Below are 11,811 nucleotides of genomic sequence, written 5' to 3'. Positions count from 1 at the left end.
ATAACATTTTGGGGCTAGCTAAAATCACTCAGTGTGTAATAGTGGGTGGGGGCTAAGGCAGCCGCAGCCCACAGGGCAAATGCCCGGTATGCCCTAGGGTCAGTCCGGGCATGACCTGAGGTGCATAGAGAGCGTGAGCTGCATAAGATGTGCAATAAACTGAGCGGGACTCCGGAAGCTTGGATAGAAAAAAACAGAGGGGTAAAAGATAAGAGTATATTTATGAGACAGCAGCTGTCTCCCTGAGCAGTGTGTTGGGCGGTCCCTCTTTCACTCGCACTACAACAAGTATGATTAAAAAATAGAGTAAATACATTTTGGTTTTAAAAATGATAATTAATTATTAGCTTACAGATGAGGCAAGTTCAAAAGATATTATTTAGGGAAAAACACTTTATCAGCAGTAGTTTTAGTTATGCTGTGCGCAGAGTGTGCTGTCAAGTGTCTACAACTCTACATACGTGCGCGCTCACAGCAAAGCAGAGACTTCCGGGTTTGTCTACATAACTTTCTGCCATGTCTGCACGGAGCGGACAGAAAGTGAAGTAAATTTAAAAAATGAAAAAAAAAAGTAAACATATAATAAAAATAAATAGCGAATTGCATTTAAAAAAACAAAAGAAACATTATGAATTAAAAAACAAAACAACATAAATACAAGTGTTTAAAGTCCCTTTAAGGGTGTAAATTGTCTTTAACACATATGCGTATACAGTTGAATAAACCCAAGCCAAGGAAATGCTCTCTTATCAGTCAATCAGGACTGTTTATAAAGACTATAAAAGGGGCAGAACCAAGAGGAAAATTAAAAATGTGGCTGTATTGTTTGCACTGTGGAAACTTGATAGTTTGTGGTTAGGGTTCATTTATAGTTAGGAGGTCAAGTTAGTTTATGGTTAGGGTTAACTTGTAGTTAGGAGGTCAAATTAGCTTGTGGTAATGGTTAACTTGTTGTTAGGAGGTCAAATTAGCTTGTGGTAAGGGTTAACTTATAGTTAGGAGGTCAAGTTAGTTTGTGGTTAGGGTTAACTTGAAGTCAGGAAGTGAAACTTGTAGTTAGGAGGTCTAGTTAGTTTTTGGTTAGGGTTAACGTGTAGTTAGGAGGTCAAGTTAGTTTTTGGTTAGGGTTAACGTGTAGTTAGGAGGTCACGTTAGTTTGTGGTTAGGGTTAACGTGTAGCTAGGAGGTCAAGTTAGTTTGTGGTTAGGGTTAACGTGTAGTTAGGAGGTCAAGTTAGTTTGTGGTTAGGGTTAACTTGTAGTCGGAAAGTCAAACTTGTAGTTAGGTCAAGTAAATTTTTGGTTAGAGTTATTTTTGTCTGGGAGTTGGAGTTACAGTTTGGATTAAAAGCAGTCCAGGTGTTTTTAAGTGCTGCAAAGAGTAAGGGGCCAACAGTAGCTAAGCAAGGTGCCACATATAGTATAGCAGCAATACTGGTAACATACTCTGATATGCCTTAGTAGTTCCCATAGTTAGTACAGGCATGCTAGTTGTTGCTAATCTTTAGCTACCAGAAGCTGGACCCAAGGTCTGTCTCTTTACTGTGCCTTGTTATCAGGTTTACATCTGTCCTTGCAAAGCTTGTTCTGAGCAAGCAGGAAATAACAAATCCTTTCTTAAATATCTTCAATTTAACTTCAATATCTGACCTTTTCCACAACAATCATTATATTATTTAAAGGTTTGTTGAACATTGGACAAATCTTTTGGTCTTTTTATTGTCTGATGACTAGAAGTACTTAAAATAACAATGAGATTAACTGCAAAAAAATCATTCTCCCTAGATGTCATGTATTTTATAGGTAGGTGTGCATGTACTGGACTAAAAAAATAATATATATGGACATTTACTGTGAGGTTCTTGCAATCTTAGATGCCTTTTTAGACCTTTAACCGCTTAATAACCACAGCACTTTTCCATTTTCTGTCCGTTTGGGACCAAGGCTATTTTTACATTTCTGTGGTGTTTGTGTTTAGCTGTAATTTTCCTCTTACTCATTTACTGTACCCACACATATTATATACCGTTTTTCTCGCCATTAAATGGAATATCAAAAGATACCATTATTTTCATCATATCTTATAACTTACTATAAAAAAATATAAAATATGAGGAAAAATTTGAAAAAAACACACTTTTTCTAACTTTGACCCCCAAAATCTGTTACACATCTACAAACACCAAAAAACACCCATGCTAAATAGTTTCTAAATTTTGTCCTGAGTTTAGAAATACCCAATGTTTACATGTGCTTTGCTTTTTTTGTAAGTTATAGGGCCATAAATACAAGTAGCACTTTGCTATTTCCAAACCACTTTTTTTTTTCAAAATTAGCGCTAGTTGCATTAGAACACTAATATCTTTCAGGAATCCCTGAATATCCATTGACATGTATATATTTTTTTTAGTAGACATCCCAAAGTATTGATCTAGGCCCATTTTGGTATATTTCATGCCACCATTTCACCGCCAAATGCGATCAAATAAAAAAAAACGTTCACTTTTTCACAAATCTTTTCACAAACTTTAGATTTATCACTGAAATTACTTACAAACAACTTATGCAATTATGGAATAAATGGTTGTAAATGCTTCTCTGGGATCCCCTTTGTTCATAAATAGCAGACTTATATGGCTTTGCTTTGCTTTTTGGTAATTAGAAGGCCACACGTTTATTATGCCCAGCAGTGAAGGGGTTAATTAGGGAGCATGTAGGGAGCTTCTAGGGTTAATTTTAGCTTTAGTGTAGTGTAGTAGAGAACCCCAAGTATTAATCTATGCCCATTTTGGTATATTTCATGCCACCATTTCACCGCCAAATGCGATCAAATTAAAAAAAAACTTTACATTTTTCACAATTTTAGGTTTCTCACTGAAATTATTTACAAACAGCTTGTGCAATTATGGCACAAAAAATAGCAGACATATATGACTTTGGCGTTGCTTTTTGGTAATTAGAAGGCCGCTAAATGCTGCTGCGCATCACACATGAATTATGGCTAGCAGTGAAGGGGTTAATTAGGTAGTTTGAAGGGAGCTTGCATGGTTAATTTTAGCTTTAGTGTAGAGATCAGCCTCCCACCTGACACATCAGACCCCCCGATCCCTCCCAAACAGCTCCCTTCCCTCCATCACCCCGCAATTGTCCCCGCCATCTTAAGTAATGGCAGAAAGTCTGCCAGTACTAAAATAAAAGGTATCTTTTTTTTTTGTATTTTTTTAGCATATTTACATATGCTGCTGTGTAGAATCCCCCCTTAGCCCCCAACCTCCCTGATCCCCCCCAAACAGCTCTCTAACCCTCCCCCTCTGCCTTATTGGGGGCCATCTTGGGTACTGGCAGCTGTCTGCCAGTACCCAGTTTGCAGGAAAAATGTTTTTTATTATTTTTCTCCAGTTTTTTTTTCAGTAGTGTAGCTTCCCCCCTCCACAGAGCAACCCAACACCCCTGATGATGCTTTGGTTTTTTTCTTTACCTTCCCCCCCCCTTTTTCCCCACTATTCAGGTAAAATTTTCTGTAATGTAGCGGTTCCAACCCGCTCCATCCCCGTGCACGCGCCCGCCCCCGCCTCCCCGTGCACATGCGCGCGTCCGTGCATGCCCCCGGTCATCCCTGCCCATGATTCCGCCCCCTCCACATCACCAGGGCCATCGATGGCCGCCACCCGCCTCCCACACAGGCTCCCACCCACCAACGAAGAAAGCCATCGATGTCCGGTGCAGAGAGGACCACAGAGTGGCTCTCTCTGCATCGGATGGCTACAAAAGGTTATTGCAGGATGCCTCGATATCGAGGCATCACTGCAATAACCGAAAAGCAGCTGGAAGCGAGCAGGATTGCTTCCAGCTGCTTTCCAGACCGAGGACGTGCAGGGTACGTCCTTGGTCGCTAAGTGACTTTTTTTTTGAGGACGTACCCTGCACGTCCTCGGTCGTTAAGGGTTTAAAGGGACATGAAACCCAAAAATTTTCATTCATGATTCAGATAGATAATACAATTTTAAACAACTTTCCAATTTACTTCTAGTATTTAATTTGCTTCCTTCTCTTATTCTAAGCTGAAAGGTTTATCTAGGAAAGCTCAGTAACAGCAAAGAACCTAAGTTCTAGCTGCTGATTGGTGGATGACTATATATGCTGATTGTCATTGGCTCACCCATGTGTTCAGTTAGAAACCAGTGCATTGCTGCTCATTCAACAAATTATACTAAGAGAATGAAACAAATTAGATAATAGAAGTAAATTAGAAAGTTGTTTCAAACTGTATTCTCTATCTGAATCATGAAAAATGTTTTGGGTTTCATGCCCCTTTAAATCATCCCAGAGGGGACTAACCAGGGATTTCAGTACAGCACCCCCATGACAATACAATCCTTATTTGCACCTGCAGATATAAATCTAGTGCAGGATGTCTGATAAAAGCTTGTGCACAGTTTCTGCAACCTTTAATGATGTCTTTCCCAGCTGTGCACATTTACTAACCAAACACGTATCTGTAATAAAGTCCACAAAACCTGCACACCTTGGACATCAATCAAATGACTAGAAGTTGGCTTGATGAGATGATTATCCAGCTCATAGAAAAAGCAAAGGGAGGCAAAGTTAAGTCTTTGCCATTAATCTAAATACCAGCTCTGCTGTGTAATTGGGGGAACTATTAAAAAAAAATCTGCAAGGCAAGAAAACACTTGCATGCAAGTTCATGATATAGGTTAACATTACACCTGAGAGTGACTGCTGTAAATTGCTAGAACAGAATAATAGAGATATACTGTATTTTGGCACCAATCTAATTTCCCCTCTGCTCAGTGCCCTGTAGTTGCAATTACTTCTCTTTCCATTTCAGCGTATGCCTTCTGTAAGATTTATATGTCATATTTTGTCCTCTCATCAGCTTTGCTGTAGAAATCTGTGTTGCAGCTCTTTTTTTTTTTTTTTGGACAGGAATAAGTTAATTTATGTTTTAGTAAGTTTATAGAAAATGACAAAGAAAGAAAATCTTGTATAATAATGCTGATCTATATTTTCTTTACTCACAAAGACGCTAATTCACCAATAACACCGGCCCAACCTTTAGGCTGATGGACAGTAAAGTTGTAACCAAAACTTTAAAAACCTTAAAGGGACAGTCTACACCAGAATTTTTATTTTTTTAAAAGATAGATAATCCCTTTATTACCCATTCCCCAGTTTTGCATAACCAACACTTTTAACCTCTGTGATTATCTTGTATCTAAGCCTCTGCAAACTGCCCCTTTATTTCAGTTCTTTTGACAGACTTGCAGTCTAGCCAATCAGTGCCTGCTCCCAGATAACTTCACGTGCACAAGCACAGTGTTATCTATATGAAATACGTGAACTAACACCCTCTAGTGGTGAAAAACTGTTAAAACGCATTCTGAAAAGAGGTGGGCTTCAAGGTCTAAGAAATTAGCATATGAACCTCCTAGGTTAAGCTTTCAACTAAGAATACCAAGAGCACAAAGAAAAATTGGTGATAAAAGTAAATTGGAAAATTGTTTAAAATTACATGCTCTATCTGAATCATGAAAGTTTATTTTGGCCTAGACTGTCCCTTTAAAAGGACATAAAACCCAAACATTTTCTTTCATGATTCAGATTTTAAACAACTTTCTAATTTACTTCTATTATCTTCATTTTCTTTTTATCCTTTGTTGAAAAGCAAGGAAAGTAAGATCGGTAATGTGCCCGTGTCTGCAACACTATATGGCAGCAGTTTTTCAACTATGTTATAAATTAAATCAAGCGAAAAAAACCTATTAAGAGAATAGGGAAAAGTATGCTCTTTCTACACATAAAGTTTATATTTTTCCACTTAAAATGTAACTTTTACTAATTATAGTTAAAAAAGGCAGCAGAAATAGAAGTTGTATCCAGCGTGCCAGAAAAATAGTTAAAAACACAACTCTGTAACTGTGACTTGTATAAAGTACTTAAATGTTGCTGATTTTAGGTTATTTATCACATATGAGAAGGAGGGGAAAGATCAATGATATTAGGTAAATGTAAGAGCCTCTATTTAGGAACTGTGTCCTGTATAGGGATGTTGCAAACCTAAAAATTTGCGTTCGCGAACGGCGGACACGAACTTCCGCAACTGTTCGCGAACGGGCGAACCGCCATAGACTTCAATAGGCAGGCGAATTTTAAAACCCACAGGGACTCTTTATGGCCACAATAGTGATGGAAAAGTTGTTTCAAGGGGACTAACACCTGCACTGTGGCATGCCGGAGGGGGATCCATGGCAAAACTCCCATGGAAAATTACATAGTTGATGCAGAGTCTGTTTTTAAGCCATAAAGGGCATAAATCACCTAACATTCCTAAATTGTTTGGAATAACGTGCTTTAAAACATCAGGTATGATGTTGTATCGATCAGGTAGTGTAAGGGTTACGCCCGCTTCACAATGACAGACCAAACTCCCCGTTTAAAGGGACAGTCTACACCATAATTTTTATTGTTTTAAAAGATAGATAATCCCTTTATTACCCATTTCCCAGTTTTGCATAACTAACACATTTATAATAATATACTTTTAACCTCTGTGATTATCTTGTATCTAAGCCTCTGCAAACAAGCAGACTGATGTTTCACAGTCAAAAAGGTTTTTGTTTTTTTTAAATTTACACTACTGTTACACCAGATATGAGTGGTGGCACTGGGCAAGTGGGCACAGTATACACTGTGAGCCTGGCACACACGCTGGCAGGCAGGCAACTGCAATTAGATTACACTAGCAGACTGATGTTTCACAGTCAAAAAAGTATTGTTTTTTTAAATTACACTACTGTTACAACAGATATGAGTGGTGGCACTGAGCAAGTGGGCCTGGCACACACGCTGGTAGGCAGGCAACTGCAATTATATTACACAAGCAGACTGATGTTTCACAGTCAAAAAAGTTTTTTTTTTTTAAATTTACACTACTGTTACACCAGATATGAGTGGTGGCACTGGGCAAGTGGGCCCCTTTTTGGGGTGCTGTCCTTACAGCAGATATCAGATGAGTCCTTCAGGACTGTAGTGGACACTGAATACACTAGCCTAGCTATCAATTTCCCTATTAAATCAGCAGCAGCTACACTGTCCCTCCTCTCACTAAGAAAGTAGCTTCCGAATGAATCTAAAATGGCTGCTGTCCAGGGTCTGGGAGGGAGGGTCTGCTGCTGATTGGCTGGAATGTGTCTGCAGACTGTGAGATACAGGGTCAAAGTTTACTCAATGATGACGAATAGGGGGCGGATCGAACATTGCATATGTTCGCCTGCCGTTGCGAACGCGAACAAGTTATGTTCGCGGGGAACTATTCGCCGGTGAACAATTCGAGACATCACTAGTCCTGTATTGCCCTATATTAGGGTAGATAAGCCACTTTTATACACTAAATATGCTATATATCCCTTCCCCATCCTTCCCACAATATTCCCCAAATGTTACAACATCAAATAAAAATATCAATTAGTAGATAGTCTGAAATTAACAGAGTGCAGTTAAAATAAACACAAAGCCCCTCTTTGTTATATATGTTATAAAATTAGCAAGAGCACTAGATGGTAGCCCTATTTCCTTTCATGTAGTGCTCCAACCTCTTAAAAACGTCGCCCGTGAGCAGAAGAAGCGCGTAGAGGAACATAGGTGCCGGGTTACGTATGTGTGTACACACCTAACAGAACGTATGACTATAAGGGCACAGTGAGCACAATCTTTCAGGACACTGTGGGACTGCTGGCCGGTTGTTGGAGCGACTTTCCTGATTAGTGCCTACACGGTGATTCTTTCTGTATAAGGCGTTATGTTTGCACATATCTTGTATATGCAATTTTACTTGTGTCTTTGTTAAAGGGACATTGAACCCAAAAATTTTCTTTTGCGATTCAGATAGAGCATGCAATTTTAAGCAACTTTCTAATTTACTCCTGTTATCAATTTTTTTCATTCTCTTGTTATCTTTATTTGAAAAAGAAGGCATCTAAGCTTCTTTCTTGGTTCAGTAATCTAGACGGCACTTTTTTATTGGTGGCTGAATTTATCCACCAATCAGCAAGAACAACCCAGGTTGTTTACCAAAAATGGGCCGGCATCAAAACTTACATTCTTGCATTTCAAATAAAGATACCAAGCGAATAAAGAAAATTTGATAATAGGAGTAAATTAGAAAGTTGCTTAAAATTTCATGCTCTATCTGAATTATGAAAGAAAAAAATTGGGTTCAGTGTCCCTTTAATGTTAACCCTTTGGCTGCTAAGCCATTTCTCACCTGGGTGCTAATATTTTATTTTATTTTTGAAATTTTTGAAAACATTTTTTTTAACTTTTTTTTTTTACAGACCCCCAAGACTTACACTGTTGGAAAGGCTAAGCGATTACCTTTCCAACAATGGGTCTTGGGGGTCTGTAGCTGCTTAGATGCCTGAGATACAGGCTTCTAAGCAGCATGCCCCCTCCTCCTATACTTAAGTGTTGGTCTGGTAAATGACTAAAACATGTAAGCACAAAAAACACAGACATACACAGAGACACTCACACAGACACACACTAATACAGGCACAGACACAGTCACACTAACATAGATACACACACAGACACACACACTTACACAGACAAACATTAATACATATACAGGCACACACTAATACATACGAACATACAGACACACTAACATAGATACACACACTAACACAGACACCCAGAGACATGAACACAAGCACTATCACATACACAGATGCTAACACAGACAAACATTAATACATATAAAGACACACACTAATACATACGAACATACAGACACACTAACATAGATACACACACTAACACAGACACCCAGAGACATGAACACAAACACTAACACATACACAGATGCTAACACAGACAAACATTAATGCATATACAGACACACACAATAACGCAATAGTTTGACGCTTGTGATCCGGCCCAAAATGTTTAACCATGCGTAGTAAAATAAACTTACAGCATACATGTCTTATTTATTTTACTTAATTTTGCTATAAAAACCCCTTGTTTTTGTACCAATTTGCTTTACCCACATTCCCTAGAGAAGCTAAAACATAAATTCTGTAAACCAAGTTTCCTTCAGATACTGCACATTACTTAAACCAGCTACAAACTAGACAGTGATTGCTTTGAGCAGTCACAAGTTCATTTACAATGACCATGTATGATCCATTTTATGGATTAAAATGGCTTAGAGGAAGAAAAAAATTACTTCTAGTATCAATTAAAGGGATAGGAAACCCAATTTTTGTTCTTTCATGATTTAGAAAGAGCATGCAATTTTAAACAACTTTCTAATTTACTTCTATTATCTAATTTGTTTCATTCTCTTGATATTTTTAAGGCATATCTAGATAGGCTCAGTAGCTGCTTGGTGGCTCTACAAAAAATGCCTCATGTGACTGGCTCACCAATGTGCATTGCTATTTCTTCAACAAAGGATATCTAAAAAAATAAAACAAATTAGATAATCAAAGTAAATTGGAATGTCATTTAAAATTGTATTCTCTGTCTGAATTATGAAAGACATTTTTTGGGTTTAGTGTCCCTTAAAGTTTCATTCTCTTGGTATCCTCTATTGAAGGAGAAGCAATACACTACTGGGAGCTAGCTGAGCACACTGGTAAACCAATGACGAGTCATATATGTGCAGCCACCAATCAGCAGCTAACATTTATCTCATGAGCCTACCTAGGTATACTTCTCAACAAAGGATATCAAGAGAACAAAGTGAATTATATTTTACAAGTAAATTGGAACGTTATTTAAAACTGTATGCTGTATCTAAATCATGAAATATTGGCTTGGGGTTTGATGTCCCTTTAAAGGGAAAGGAAAGTGAAAATTAAACTTGTATGATTCAGATAGAGCATGTCATTTTAAGACACTTTTAAGTTTACTTCTATTTTTAAATGTGCTTTGTTCTCTTGGTATCCCTTGTTGAAACATAATATGGACACATCCTACACTAGTGGGCACTAGCTGCTGATTGGTGCCTGTACACGTTTCTCTCTGGTGATTGGCTAACTAGATGTTTTCATCTAGCTGCAAGTAGTGCAGTGCTGTTTCTTCAGCAAATGATAACAAAAGAATGATGCAAATTTGATATTAGAAGTAAATTGGAAAGTTGTTTAAAATGGAATGTACTATTCAAACAATGAAAGCAAATGTTGGTGTTTGCTATCCCTTTAATGAGTTCATCTGTGCTTGGTGGGAAGAATTATGCTGTCTAATACTACACCACCTTGACAATAATAATTACCACATCATTGCACAGATGCTTACTAGGGTTCTAGGGGGAACGGCATCCTATTTATTGAACGTACATTCTAATGATCAATTGTGTATAGAAGCTGCAGCAAGGAGCCCTCGGCACCACTGAAGGATTTTTATCCTTCTGCTATAAAATGCTTTCAAGGCAAAGAATCTATCAAAGTCCAATGTCAAAGGGAACTCTGAGTACAGTTGGCTGCTCCAGTTAACAAACTGCACAGAGCTGTCACAATTTGAGATCTCATTTTCTTTGCTGAGACTACAAGACACATGAACTTATTTCTTTGGACCATCATTTCAGCTAGTGCTGGATGTCGCAAAAACTTAACCTGTTTTCATTATCCCGGAGCTGAGTCAGCGGCTCTGTGTGTGTATCTCTCAATGAACTTCTGTATTGTGCGTTAGCTAAACCCAGAGCTTTATTCCACTTTATTTTGTGTAGAAGTTTTAGAATATCAAAGGCTCCAGTAAAAATTGCAAAAAAAAAAGATTTTACAAACTAAGTCAGTTCATCTGGTATAGTCACATGGCCGTTACAAAAATAATTATATTTAATGGAAATGTCATATTTAAAGGGACAGTCTACAATAGAATTTTTATTATTTTAAAAGATAGATAATCCCTTTATTTCCCATTCCCCAGTTTTGCATAACCAACACAGTTATATTAATATACTTTTAATCTCTGTGATTATCTTGTATCTAAGCCTCTGTAAACTGCCCCTTAATTTCAGTTCTTCTGACAGACTTGCAGTTTAGCCAATCAGTGCCTGCTCCCAGATAACTTCACGTGCACGAGAACAGTGTTATCTATATGAAACACGTGAACTAACACCCTCTAGTGGTGAAAAACTGTTAAGATGCATTCTGAAAAGAGGTGGCCTTCAAGGTCTAAGAAATTAGCATATGAACCTCCTAGGTTAAGCTTTCAACTAAGAATACCAAGAGAACAAAGCAAAATTGGTGATAAAAGTAAATTCAAAAATTGTTTCAAATTGTATGCCCTATCTGAATCATGAAAGTTTATTTTGGCCTAGACTGTCCCTTTAATATACTTTTTACCTCTGTGAATACCTTGTATCTAAGAATCTTCTGACAGCCCCATGATCACATGACTATTATCTATTGACTTGCATTTAGTACTGTGTTATGATAAATCTTAAATAACTCCTCGGGCGTGAACACAATGTTATCTATATTGTTCACATGAACTAGCAGTCTCTTGTTGTGAAAAGCAAAAAAAAAAGCATGTGATTAAGAGGCTGTCAATAGAGCCTTTGAAGCAGGCAGAAATATTGAGGTTTAAAGGTTATAAAATATAATAATCTAACAATGTTGGTTGTGCAAAGCTGGGGAATGGCTAGTAAAGAAGTTATCTATCTTTTTAAAAAGTGTAGTGTAGACTGTCCCTTTAATTTGTAATGCTTCTGATTAAGGTAGCGTTGCTGATGTTTTGCTTTTGTTGAGGTAAAACCACTTGGATGACATTAAAACTGAGCTGA

The sequence above is a fragment of the Bombina bombina genome, chromosome 7 (assembly GCF_027579735.1).
Source record: "Bombina bombina isolate aBomBom1 chromosome 7, aBomBom1.pri, whole genome shotgun sequence".
Classification (NCBI taxonomy): Eukaryota; Metazoa; Chordata; class Amphibia; order Anura; family Bombinatoridae; genus Bombina; species Bombina bombina.
Note: the sequence above shows the minus strand (reverse complement) of the source record.